The sequence below is a fragment of the Eptesicus fuscus genome, chromosome 15, assembly GCF_027574615.1.
Source record: "Eptesicus fuscus isolate TK198812 chromosome 15, DD_ASM_mEF_20220401, whole genome shotgun sequence".
Classification (NCBI taxonomy): domain Eukaryota; kingdom Metazoa; phylum Chordata; class Mammalia; order Chiroptera; family Vespertilionidae; genus Eptesicus; species Eptesicus fuscus.
The window spans coordinates 3,290,590-3,301,816 of NC_072487.1; positions in this window are offsets into that span (position 1 = coordinate 3,290,590).

Genomic DNA, 11,227 nt, shown 5'->3' on the forward strand with positions numbered 1-11,227 from the left:
CTGGTTTTGGAATTAGGGTAATATTGGCCTCATAAAAAGAGCTTGGAAGTATTCCTTCCTCTTGGACTTTTTTTTTAAAATAGTTTGATGAGTATAGGTGTTAGTTCTTCCTTGAATGTTTGGTAAAATTCACCTGTGAAGCCATCTGAACCAGGGCTTTTGTTTGCTGGCACTTTTTTGATTACTGCTTCTATTTCATCAGTTGTTATTGGCCTATTCAGGTTTTCTGATTCTTCCTATCCCATTTTAGCAGATTGTATTTTTCTAGGACTTTGTCCATTTCATCCACATTGTCCAGCTTATTGGCATATAGTTGTTCATAGCATTTTCTTACAATCCTTTGTATTTCTATGGTGTAGGTTGTTACTTCTCCACTTTCGTTTCTGATTTTATTTATTTGTCCTCTGTCTTTGTTTCTTGATGAGTCTGGCTAGTGGTTCATCAGTCTTGTTTATCTTTTCAAAGAACCAGCTCTTGGTTTCATTGCCTTTTTTTTTTTTTTTTTTTAAGTCTCTATGTCATTTATTTCTGCTGTAATCTTTATTATTTCCTTATTTCTACTTCTGCTTACTCTGGGCTTTTCTTGTTCTCTGTCTTATTCTTTAAGTTGTAAGGTTGAGTAGTTTATTATTAATTTTTCTTATTTTTTGAGATAGGCCTAAAGTGCAATGAATTTCCCTTTCAAGACTGCTTTTGGCCCTAGCCAGTTTGGCTCAGTGGATAGAGCTTCAGCTTGTGACTAAAAGGTCCCAGGTTCGATTCCAGCCAAGGGCACATGCCCGGGTTGTGGGCTCAATCCCCCCCCCCCCCCAGTAGGGGGCATGCAGGAGGCAGCCAATCAATGATTCTCTCTCATCATTGATGTTTCTATCTCTCTATCTCTCTCCCTTTCTCTCTGAAATCAATAAAAATATATATTTTTTTTAAAAAAAGACTGCTTTTGCTGTGTCCCAGAGATTTGGCATTGTTGTATGTTCATTTTCATTTGTTTCCAAGAAGTTTTTTATTTCTTTCTTGATTTCTGTGGGAACCCATTCATTGTTTAATAACATGCTATCTAGCCTCCATGTGTTTGAATGTTTTTGAGTTTTTTTTTACTGTAGTTGATTTCTAATTTCATTCCATTGTGATCTGAGAAGTTGCTTGAGTTCATTTTAATCTTAAACTTTGGGAGACTTGTTTTGTGTCCTAACATGTGGTCTATCTTTGAGAATGACCCATGTGCACTTGAGAAGAATATATATTCTGAAGCTTTAGGGTGACATGTTCTACAAATGTCAAATCCATCTGATCCACTGTGTCATTTAGAGTCACTATTTCCTGTTAACAGTGAAGTCAGTGGGGTGTTAAAGTCCCCTACTATGAGTGTATTGCTGTTAATCTCTGAAAGTCCTCCAGAAGTTTTTTTATACATTTAGGTGCTTTTATGTTAGGTGCATATATGTTTACCAGGGTTATATCCTCTTGTTGGATAGATCCCTTTAGTATTATGTAGTGACCTTTGTTGCCCCGTGGGATGGCCTTCATTTTGAAGTCTTATTTTGTCAGATCTGAGTATTGCTACCCCAGCTTTATTTTTCATTTCCATTTGCATGGAATTTTTTCTCATCCCTTCACTCTCATTCTGCGTGAGTCTTTTGTTCTTTTTTTTCTTTTCATGAAAAATATTTGACTTTATTAAAACTCAAATAAGTACAAATTGAAAAAGTATAATTTCAAATTAAACTTTAAAGTTAATATTTACTGGCTGCAAAGTTTGTGAGGAGATAGCCACTTACATTTACTGGGAATATAAGAATTTATGCAGTAGGGGTTGATAAACTATGGCCTATGGGCTAAATATAACCTGCCTATATACAGTCCATAAGTTAAGAATGATGTTTGCATTTTTAAATGGTTGAAGAACTGTGGTCTTATTTAACTCTGAATGGCTTTCGAATTAGCTTATGCTGCAGACTTGAAAATGTTACAACCTAAAACTGTAATGCAAAACTACTTATATGTGAAACTTATGCTGTCATAAAGTTATTTCTTTTAAAAAAATTATTATTTATTGCTGAAAGTATTACATATGTCCCTCTTCTCCCCCCATTGATACCCTGCAGCTGAGTCTTTTGTTCTGAGGTGGGTCCCTTGTAGATAGCATATAATTGGATCATGTTTTTGTATCTGTTCAGCTACCCTGTGTCTTTTGATTGGAGCATTTAATCCATTTACATTTAAGGTTGTTATTAATAGGTACTTATTTATTGTCATTTTAATTCTCTCTGCCTAGGTTTCTCTCTCTCTACTTATTCTAGTTACAGCAGCTCCTTCATTTCTTGCAGTGCTGGTTTGGTGGTGATAAACTCCTTTAGCCTTTTTGTCTGGGAAGCTCTTTATTTCACCATCTATTTTTGAATGATAGCCTTGTTGGATATAGTAATCTTGGTTTCAGATCCTTGCTTTTGATTACCTTGAATACTTTATGCCATTCCCTTCTGGCCTGTAGAGTTTCTGATGAGAAATCAGCTGACAGCCTTATGGGAGCTCCTTTATATGTAACAAATTGCTTTTCTCATGCTGCCTTTAAGATTCCCTCTTTGTCTTTAATTTTTGGCATTTTATGATGTGTCTAGGCATGGGCCTATTTGGGTTCTTCTTGCTTGGGACTCTCTGTGCCTCCTGGACTTAAGCGACTTTTTCCTTTTTTCTGCCATTATTTCTTCAAACACATTCTCTTTCCCCTGATCATTTTCTTCTCCTTCTGGTACACCTATCCTATCCTATATAATAAAAGGATAATATGCAAATTGACCCTAACGGCGGAACAACCAAGTACAACCGGTCACCATGACATGCACTGACCACCAGAGGGCAGACACTCAATGCAGGAGCTGCCCCCTGTGGTCAGTGTGTTCCCACAGGGGGAGCTCCACTCAGCCACAAGCCGGGCTGACTACTGCGAGCTCATTGGCGGTGGTGTGAGCCTCTCCTGCCTCCTCAGCAGCACTAAGGATGTCCGACTGTGGCTTAGGCCCACTCCCCCAGGGAGTGGGTCTAAGCTGGCAGGTGGACATCCCCTGAGGGCTCCTGAGCTGCCAGAGGGATGTCTGACTGCCAACTTAGGCCTGATCCCCCGGGGAGCAGGCCTAAGCTGGCAGGTGGACAACCCCTCAAGGGGTCCCAGATTGTAAGAGGGTGCAGGCCGGGCTGAGGAATCCCCCGAGTGCACGCGTGCACCAGGCCTCTAGTATGTGAATATTGCTACTCCTTTAAGCTGTCCTGTTTTTTGTTTTGTTTTGTTTTTTTTTCAGAGAGGAAGAGAGAGGGGTAGAGAGAGGGATAGAGAGTTAGAAACATGGATGAGAGAGAAACATCCATCAGCTGCCTCTTGCACACCCCCCACAGGGGATGTGCCTGCAACCAAGGTACATGCCCTTGACCGGGAATCGAACCCGGGACCCTTCAGTTCGCAGGCCGACGCTCTATCCACTGAGCCACACCGGTCAGGGCTGTCCTGTTTTTTAATTGTTTTTTTGTTTTGGTTCTCTGATTGAGTGCTTTTTTTCCTTCCGTCTTCGAATTCACTGATCCGATTCTTGACTTTCCCTGAACTGCTGTGTAGTCCTTCCAATGTGTTCTTTATTAGTGCTATGTCATTCTTTATTTCTGACTGGTCTTTTTCATAGTTACTCTATCTTTTCTCATGCTGTTGAGCATCTTTGCCATCATTATTCTGAACTCTATATCTGATAAATGCCTTATCTTGACCACTTACATGTCAGTTTATATAGAGTGTATATAAAAGAGGGCAAGATCACAGTCTTACACACTTTGTCTCTCCAGGGCCAACCCAAAGCCTGGTTTGCAATAGGTCCTGAGTAGCGCCTACTTTTTCTTTGCCTGGTCACTGGCAAGTTCATTTGCCTGTTAGTTAAGGTCCTCTATGCTTTACCTTCGATGCCACTTTTGATCAGCAAGGACCCCAGAAAACCAAATGGAAGAGTCAGAGTGCTTAGAGGAAGATTTTGAGGGACTGATGAGGTCAAGTGTAACAATTTTGTGCTATTTTTCACTGTCCAGATACCTTTTACTTTGAGTTTCTACCAGCGTGCTGGTTAGCTAGCTGGGTTTGCAAGATGAGAACCTTCCTGCAGTTTGAATTATTGCTGGGGCTCCTCTAGAACTGGAGAAGGCTGGTTAGGGCCTGAAGGTGCTCTACAGAGCAGCCAGGTAGGAGAGGTGCCTGTGGGGAGGGCAGCCACATAGCAGCACCCTCAAAGGCACAGCCTGCTCCCAGGTAGGGCCAGTGAAAATCAACTCTCTGGAGGCGGGACAGGTGGGCAGCCATTGAGTTCGGCCTATGCCATTTCCATCCCAGGTCATGTTGGTTGTTTTATAGTTACAGTTGTTTGTGCTTTTCAGGTAATATCTGTAGTTTTAGAAGTAGCCCAAAATGAACTAGCCAAAAACCACAGTTCTTGTGACCAGGAAAAAAAGAAAGCAGAAACTATTTATGAAGACAATACCTAAATTCCTATTTGTAATCATTATGTAGTATCTTAAAGTACATGTGTTTTAAAATGTATTGGTGCGTAGGCAGTGCTTTTATCCATTTCTGTGTTTTAAAGGCCATTGTTACATAATGTGTTATGCTGTGCTGTAGTTACGCATAATGAATTCATAATTGCTAACTTAGTTGTGTTTTAATGGTTTACTCTCTCTGAGTGTCCAGTGAAGCTTTATTTCTAAAAACATGTACCAGGAAACTGCTGGGGTGAGGAGCGTCAGCCAGGGTGTGGGAGGGACACACTGTGGGGGCTTTGAGCCTGACTGTCGCCTAGAGGGGAATTCGCACATGGTCCTTGGGTCACCACACCTGCCCAGGGGCTCCCCAGCGTCTGTGCCGGAGAAACCCACTGGAGGACAGGAAGAACCCAGGCTCTGCAGGACAGACGTGTGTGCTGTTTCAAATGAGACGTTTCTCGGAGATGCCGTTCTGTGCTTTGCAGGAGATGAGGCCTGGGAGGCACTTTATTCCAGATCTTCCACTGAGAAGAAGGTCAGCAGAGGCCTCCCAGGGGCATGCCCAGGATGGCAGTTTGCCTGGGAAAGTGTCTTTTGGGGGAGGGGCTGAGAAATAGTTATGCTCTGAAGACCAAGGGTCCCCAAGGCTAGTGTGTGCCAGAGGCAACAGAGGATGGTTCCAAACGCAGGTTCCTGGGCACACTGGGGTCCGAGTCAGCAGAGCCCAGGAACTAGCATTCTTAAGCACCCTCTGATTCCGGGGTCTGTGAGAAATGCCCTGGCTGTGACCTAAGGGGGGACTTCACAGACATACTCAAGACTTGCCTAGCAAGCCTCAGGTTGGCCTGGGAATTGACAAACAGTAGGTAGTTACTGAACAGAGTTCGTCCACCCAGCACTACTAGAACTAAACACTAAACACTTAGAATTCCAGTGAGAAATAGCATATTTTCTATTATGAATGGAACCACCCAGAAGGGGAAGCTAATGCTCAAAAGCCTGAACTCCCTGATGACATGTAGGTTACACGTTACACAGGGCAAAATCACAAGACACCGTGGGTCAGGGGTTTGAGGTCACGCTGGGAGCCGGTTGATCAGAGGACAGGGAAGGGCAATAGGCCATTTCTTCAGGTCTTGAGGACAGCTCTGGGCTCTGTTCCTATTCTGGTGTCCCTCTGGCTTCATGGGAAAGTAACCAGGAGGTCCTGCCTCTCGGGGCTCGGGAGCTGAAACTTACCTGAGGTCAAGATGTTATCTTTATCCACCAGAGGTCCTGACCTTGGGCCCATTAGTCAGGTCCCTACTGCCTTCTGCTGCTGGGGGGTTGCAGATTATCCAGGGGAAAGGCTAGGTCTCTGAGGGATGGGTGGATGGATATATATCCTACCTAATAATAGACAAATATTCAAATTGACCATACCTCCGACACACAAGCCACGCCCACCATCCAATCAGAGCGAGCATGCAAATTAACCCAAACCAAGATGGCTACAGACACAGAGAGCAAGGTTTCCTAGGTAACAGAGGAAGCCAAGCTTTCTGCCTGCCCTTGCCAGGCCTAAGCCTCCACTCAAGCTACAAAGTTTCAATTATAGAAGGTAAACAAATTCAAACAAATGGCAGCAGGATGGAGCTTGAGAGAGCAGGCCAGGGTTGCCGCCAGCAACAGGGGAAGCAAAGCTTTCCGCACACCCTGGCCGGGCCCACCCGCTTAAGGCAACAAAGTTTCAGTTATAACCCCAACACAAATGGCTGCTGGCCTCAGAGGGAGCCCCAGGCTTGGCTCTGCTCCAGGCTACAAAGTTTCAATTGTGGAAGGTAAATAAATTCCAGATACCAGGGCCTCTGCTTGGGTTGCCAGGGGGCGTGGCCGGCCTGCAAACCACCACAGGCCCCTTGCTCAGGCCACCCCACGCCCCAAGGTAACCCCCACCTGATCCAGGATACCCTTCAGGGCAAACCAGCTGGCCGCCACCCGTGCACCAGGCCTCTATCCTATCTAATAAAAAAGTAATATACAGATTGATCATCACTGCAACACACAATATAGCTGCCCCCATGTGGTCAAAGATCCTGCCCCCATGTGGACACAAGATGGCCACCCCAAGATGGCCAGCAGGAGAGGGCAGTTGGGAGGCACCCTGCCTGCAAGGGAGGGCAGTTGAGAAGGACCAGACCTGCAAGGGAGGGCAGTTGGAGGTGATCAACCCTGCAGGAGAGGGCAGTTAGGGGTGACCAGGCCAGCAGAGGAGGGAAGTTGGGGGCAAACAGGCTGGCAGCAAAGTGGTTAGGGGGTGATCAGGCTGGCAGGCAGAAGCGGTTAGGGGCAATCAGGAAGGCAGGCAGGCAAGCAGTTGGTAGCCAGCAGTCCTGGGTTGTGAGAGGGCAGTCGGACATCCCTTGAGGGGTCCCATATTGGAGAGGGTACAGGCTGGGCTGAGGGACAACCCTCCTCCGTGCATGAATTTCGTGCACCGGGCCTCTAGTATGTATATATACTGTATGTATATGTAGAGAGGGGGGGATATAATTTCTAGAGCTAGGATTTAATCAAATCCTGAGCACCTGGTTTTAGCAGGGAAGGGGAGCAGGAGGGCTCTGGTCCCTTTTGCAAGGTCAGTGGTCAGTGTAGACTGGTAGGCTCACCTGCTGCCTCTGCACCTCTCCCCACAGCTGGCTCTTCCTGTCTTCAGCGGGCAGGTGGGCGTCCTGCCGGCCTCAGGGTCTCTCTCCTCTCCTCTCATTGACCAGACAATACAAACAATGGTCAGAAACTACTTTTTGCTGTCTCCAACCCATTTTCAGCAACACCACAGTGAGCACAAGCTCTTCTGTACACGGGGTGGCTTCAGACTGCACATGGTTGCATTTTAATCTACTAAATAGAGATTGGATATTTCTCCTTTTAAATTTTTGGTGCCCTTAGGAAGTCATTCTAATAAATGTAAACAGAAGGCCTTTCCCAACCTAGATGAACTCCATAGCCAGTGATGGCTGTGTAGTTACTTCCCTCCAGTTCCAAGGAGAAATAGAAACGTTGAAGAATATTTCTTTTGAAAATAAAACATGAACTTGGGTGGTGAACACACAATACAATATACAGATGATGTATTATAGAATTGTATACTTGAAACCTATATAATTTTATTAACCAATGACACCCCAATAAAGTCAATAGAAAAGTAAAAAGTTAAGTTCATGATAAGTCAAATACACAAAAATAAAAATAAAATAAATGAAAAAGTCCATGCTTTGTGCTCTTATCAGGAAGATGTACTGTAGGAATCAGAGTGGCTTCAAGCAGGACTTTCTCACCCTGCTAACGAGTCATACATGCGGTGTTTGTAACACATGGTCCTACAATGACACTAAAAATTAAAAGCACTCCCCACAGAGTGCAATATGATCCTTTTTATTTTTTATAAAAGTTACATGTATATTTTAAGTGTTAAGGCAATTACGAATGGATATGCTAAAATAAGGCTCATTCTAATTCAAATAGCATTTCACAGAATGTTAAAGGATAATCTGCAAGTTTATTTTTAGAGGGAGCTTTTATATAAAAATATTTTAGTGTCATATTTAAGTCACTTTTCATAATTATTCCAGAGGGTAATTCTAGGTAAGTATATAACTCAGTTATAGGGTGGCTAGAGCTGAGGGCTCCCGGGACGGGCTTTCCGTGATCAGTCGTAGCCAGCCTCGGGCCAGCTGTGCCCAGGTGGTCTCCCCACACCCAGGTGGAAGGCTGGGTGGGTGCTGGGTTCCCAAGTCTTAGGTCTGTGGACATCTATCACCTCTCCCAATGATTCAGGTCAGGGTCCTGCCGTGGGGGCCTCGGTCACACCCAGCTTCCAAATTCCGCCTCCTGGGCAGTCAGATGGGGCACAGAAACCGCTGGGGTGCTTCGGGGAGAGACAGGTGGTCAGAGGAAAACCAATGGGTGGGCAGGAGGGTTTAGGGCAGGACCCAGAGAAGGCTCCGCGGAGCAGTCGCCTTGGGCTGACCCCTGCATCACAGACTGGGGGCAGCCAGGGAGCCGGGAGGGCAGAGCAGAGAACGGGGACCTTGAAGCCCAGGGCTGTGGGACTGGGCGGGAAGTTTGGGTTTATTTTCCAAACTATGGGGAACCCCGGGGTGAGCTGGCGGGATTTAGGTTTACTAGACAGCCTCGTCCAGTTTCATTTCTCACCTGGGTTCACGGCGCGGCCCAGGGACACAGACAACTTGAGAGACCACGCTTTGCCTGAGACGGGCCCACAGCAATCCACAGGAAAGGCATGTTCTTCCAAAGAAAGAATGCAGTCCTTCGACACCAACACAGACAATAAACCTACTCCTCCTGAGGAGGTATTTCCAGCTCTCGAGCAGACACTGAGGCAGCGCCCTTGGGTGGTTTGAGGGACGTGTGCTCCGAGGCAGGCGCCTGAGCTACGCCATCAACACTCACTACACCCCATCTTCTGAAATGTGTTTGGGGTGAAGCCATGATCTTGTGGCCGCCCTCTTTTCCTCTGCAATCCTGGCACCGGCCACGAGAGGGCGTGCCGCCCCTTCTGTGCGAGCGGTGGCTCAGAGCGCTTCCCCGCCTGCTGCTGTGGGTTTAGAGGCGGCGGTGTTCCCAGGAAATGTTGGCCACGACCGGCTCTGGGGGGGAAGCCACCGCACCGTTCGCCGTCTCCTGGGTGCAAATACTCCCGGCGCCAGATTTCAAGCTCCAACTGTTTAGCGAGAGAATCGCAGGTTCCTAGCAGCGAAGCTCCAGCGCGGCGGGGGGAGGGCCGGGTCGGGCTGGAGACTGGCCGCTCAGAGGCAGAGCTGACCAGGAGCTGCACCTGGAAAAGTGTTACCCAGAAATGTAGGCTTTTCTCACCTTTCAACCAGCAAATAAAATAGAAAAAACACCAACAACGTACAGCCGGAAAGTAGGAAATGAGACACCTTCCTTAATCCACCTGCGAGGAGCTCCGACCGTCCTTCCTGGGAGCAGTCCATTCCTGCCTGGGCGTCACCGGATTCTAGGAAACGCTGGCTGGTGTCACTTGTCACGACTGGGCTTGTGTCACTGTTAGTGTTTCAACGTGTAGCTGCATCCACTGAAGAACTTAGGAGAATGGAATGCCTAATTTTGGTATATTACATATATTTGGCATTATAGTGCAAATGCAACGTTTTCTGCATGCTTGGTGAAAGGAAACATCTTTTCATTTGTATTTTCCTGTTAACTGGGTGCATGTAAAACTTAAAACAAAAGTAAGCATGAAAATGAAGGTAAGCGTATTGAAGCAAAAGGAAAAAAGGAATTAATTTCATCGGTCACAAAACAGCCTACTGCTTTTACAGGAGAAGTCAGGAGTGGCACCTGGCATGTGACCTTGCACAGTAAACTGTGGGGCAGACACGGGGCCATCACAGGGAGTGGTTCGGGGTGCAGGCCCCCAGGTGTGGCCAGAGCAGCAGCACTTACCAGAAGGCACATCGCCAGGCCCTCCCCAGACCTGCTGGATGAGAAACTGAGGTGAGCGCTAGCCGGCTTGGCTCAGTGGATAGAGCGTTGGCCTGTGGACTGAAGGGTCCTGGGTTCGATTCTGGTCAAGGGCACATGCTGGGGTTGCCAGCTCCATCCCCAGTAGGATTGGCAGGAGGCAGCCAATCAATGATTCTCTCTCATCGTTGATGTTTCTCTCTCTCTCCTCCCTTCCTCATTGAAATCAATAAAAAAAATTTTTTTTTAAAGGAAAGGAAACGGTGAGGTGGGCCCGCCCGGAAATCCATGTTTTCACAAGTCCTCCTGGGGTCTGGGAGGGACGGGTCTCCTGAGGCATGCGTTTATCCTCCCGCCTCTAAGATGGGCCTGAAGCCCAGGCCTTACGTTTTGAAAGGGGGCTTCTTCTTATTATTCTTATTTTTTAAATATAAAATTTTATAATGAACTAAATCAAGGTGCAAAATTAATGTAAGAATAAAATGAAAAGTCAATTTAGGAACTATGCGAGTGTCCCCCACGTCCGCGTGGTTCCGGTTCCGGTTCAGGATTCGGGCTCTGGAGGAGGCCGCACACAAATGAAAGAGACGAGACAAGAAAATACTAATTTGGGAATTGGGGGCCAGGCAGAAGCCCAAGAGAGGACTCCACTTTGCTCTGGCCTTGCCATCCCTTTTATTCAGGTTTGGGGTACACCCATAGCCCGTAGGCAGGCAATTTCCATGATAGCCCATCAGCAAGGATTTACATGAGACTAAAAGGTGGAAGTTGCTTCCGCTCCCTTTGTCTCCACCAGACCGTGGGTGTATGGCTCTGACCCTTGCCAGAGCCTCAAGGTTGACCAGCCTTCCGGGTTCCTTGTCCACCTCTTTCTGCTGGCGATGGAATGGGCAGCTTCCAACAGAACCAGAGCATTACTAGTACATCTTCCCAATGCATCTCAAGCCAGGGGCACTGGGCAATAAGGTACTATTATTTTAATGTCTCTTTTTTAAATTACTTCAGAGTCTGTAATATTAGTTATACAAACTATTTCAAGGTTATGACTAATTTAAGTCATAACTTTCAATTTGTGCTCTCATTTGTGGTGTCCTCATCCTAATTTACGTTCTATATGAGCAGTTCCTTAAAATTTTTCATTTTTGTAAACTTCAGAGCCCACATTATTGGTTAGTTTCAAGGTTGCAGCATATTGGTTTTAATTATCTACAGCTTCCAATTTTGTTGCAAT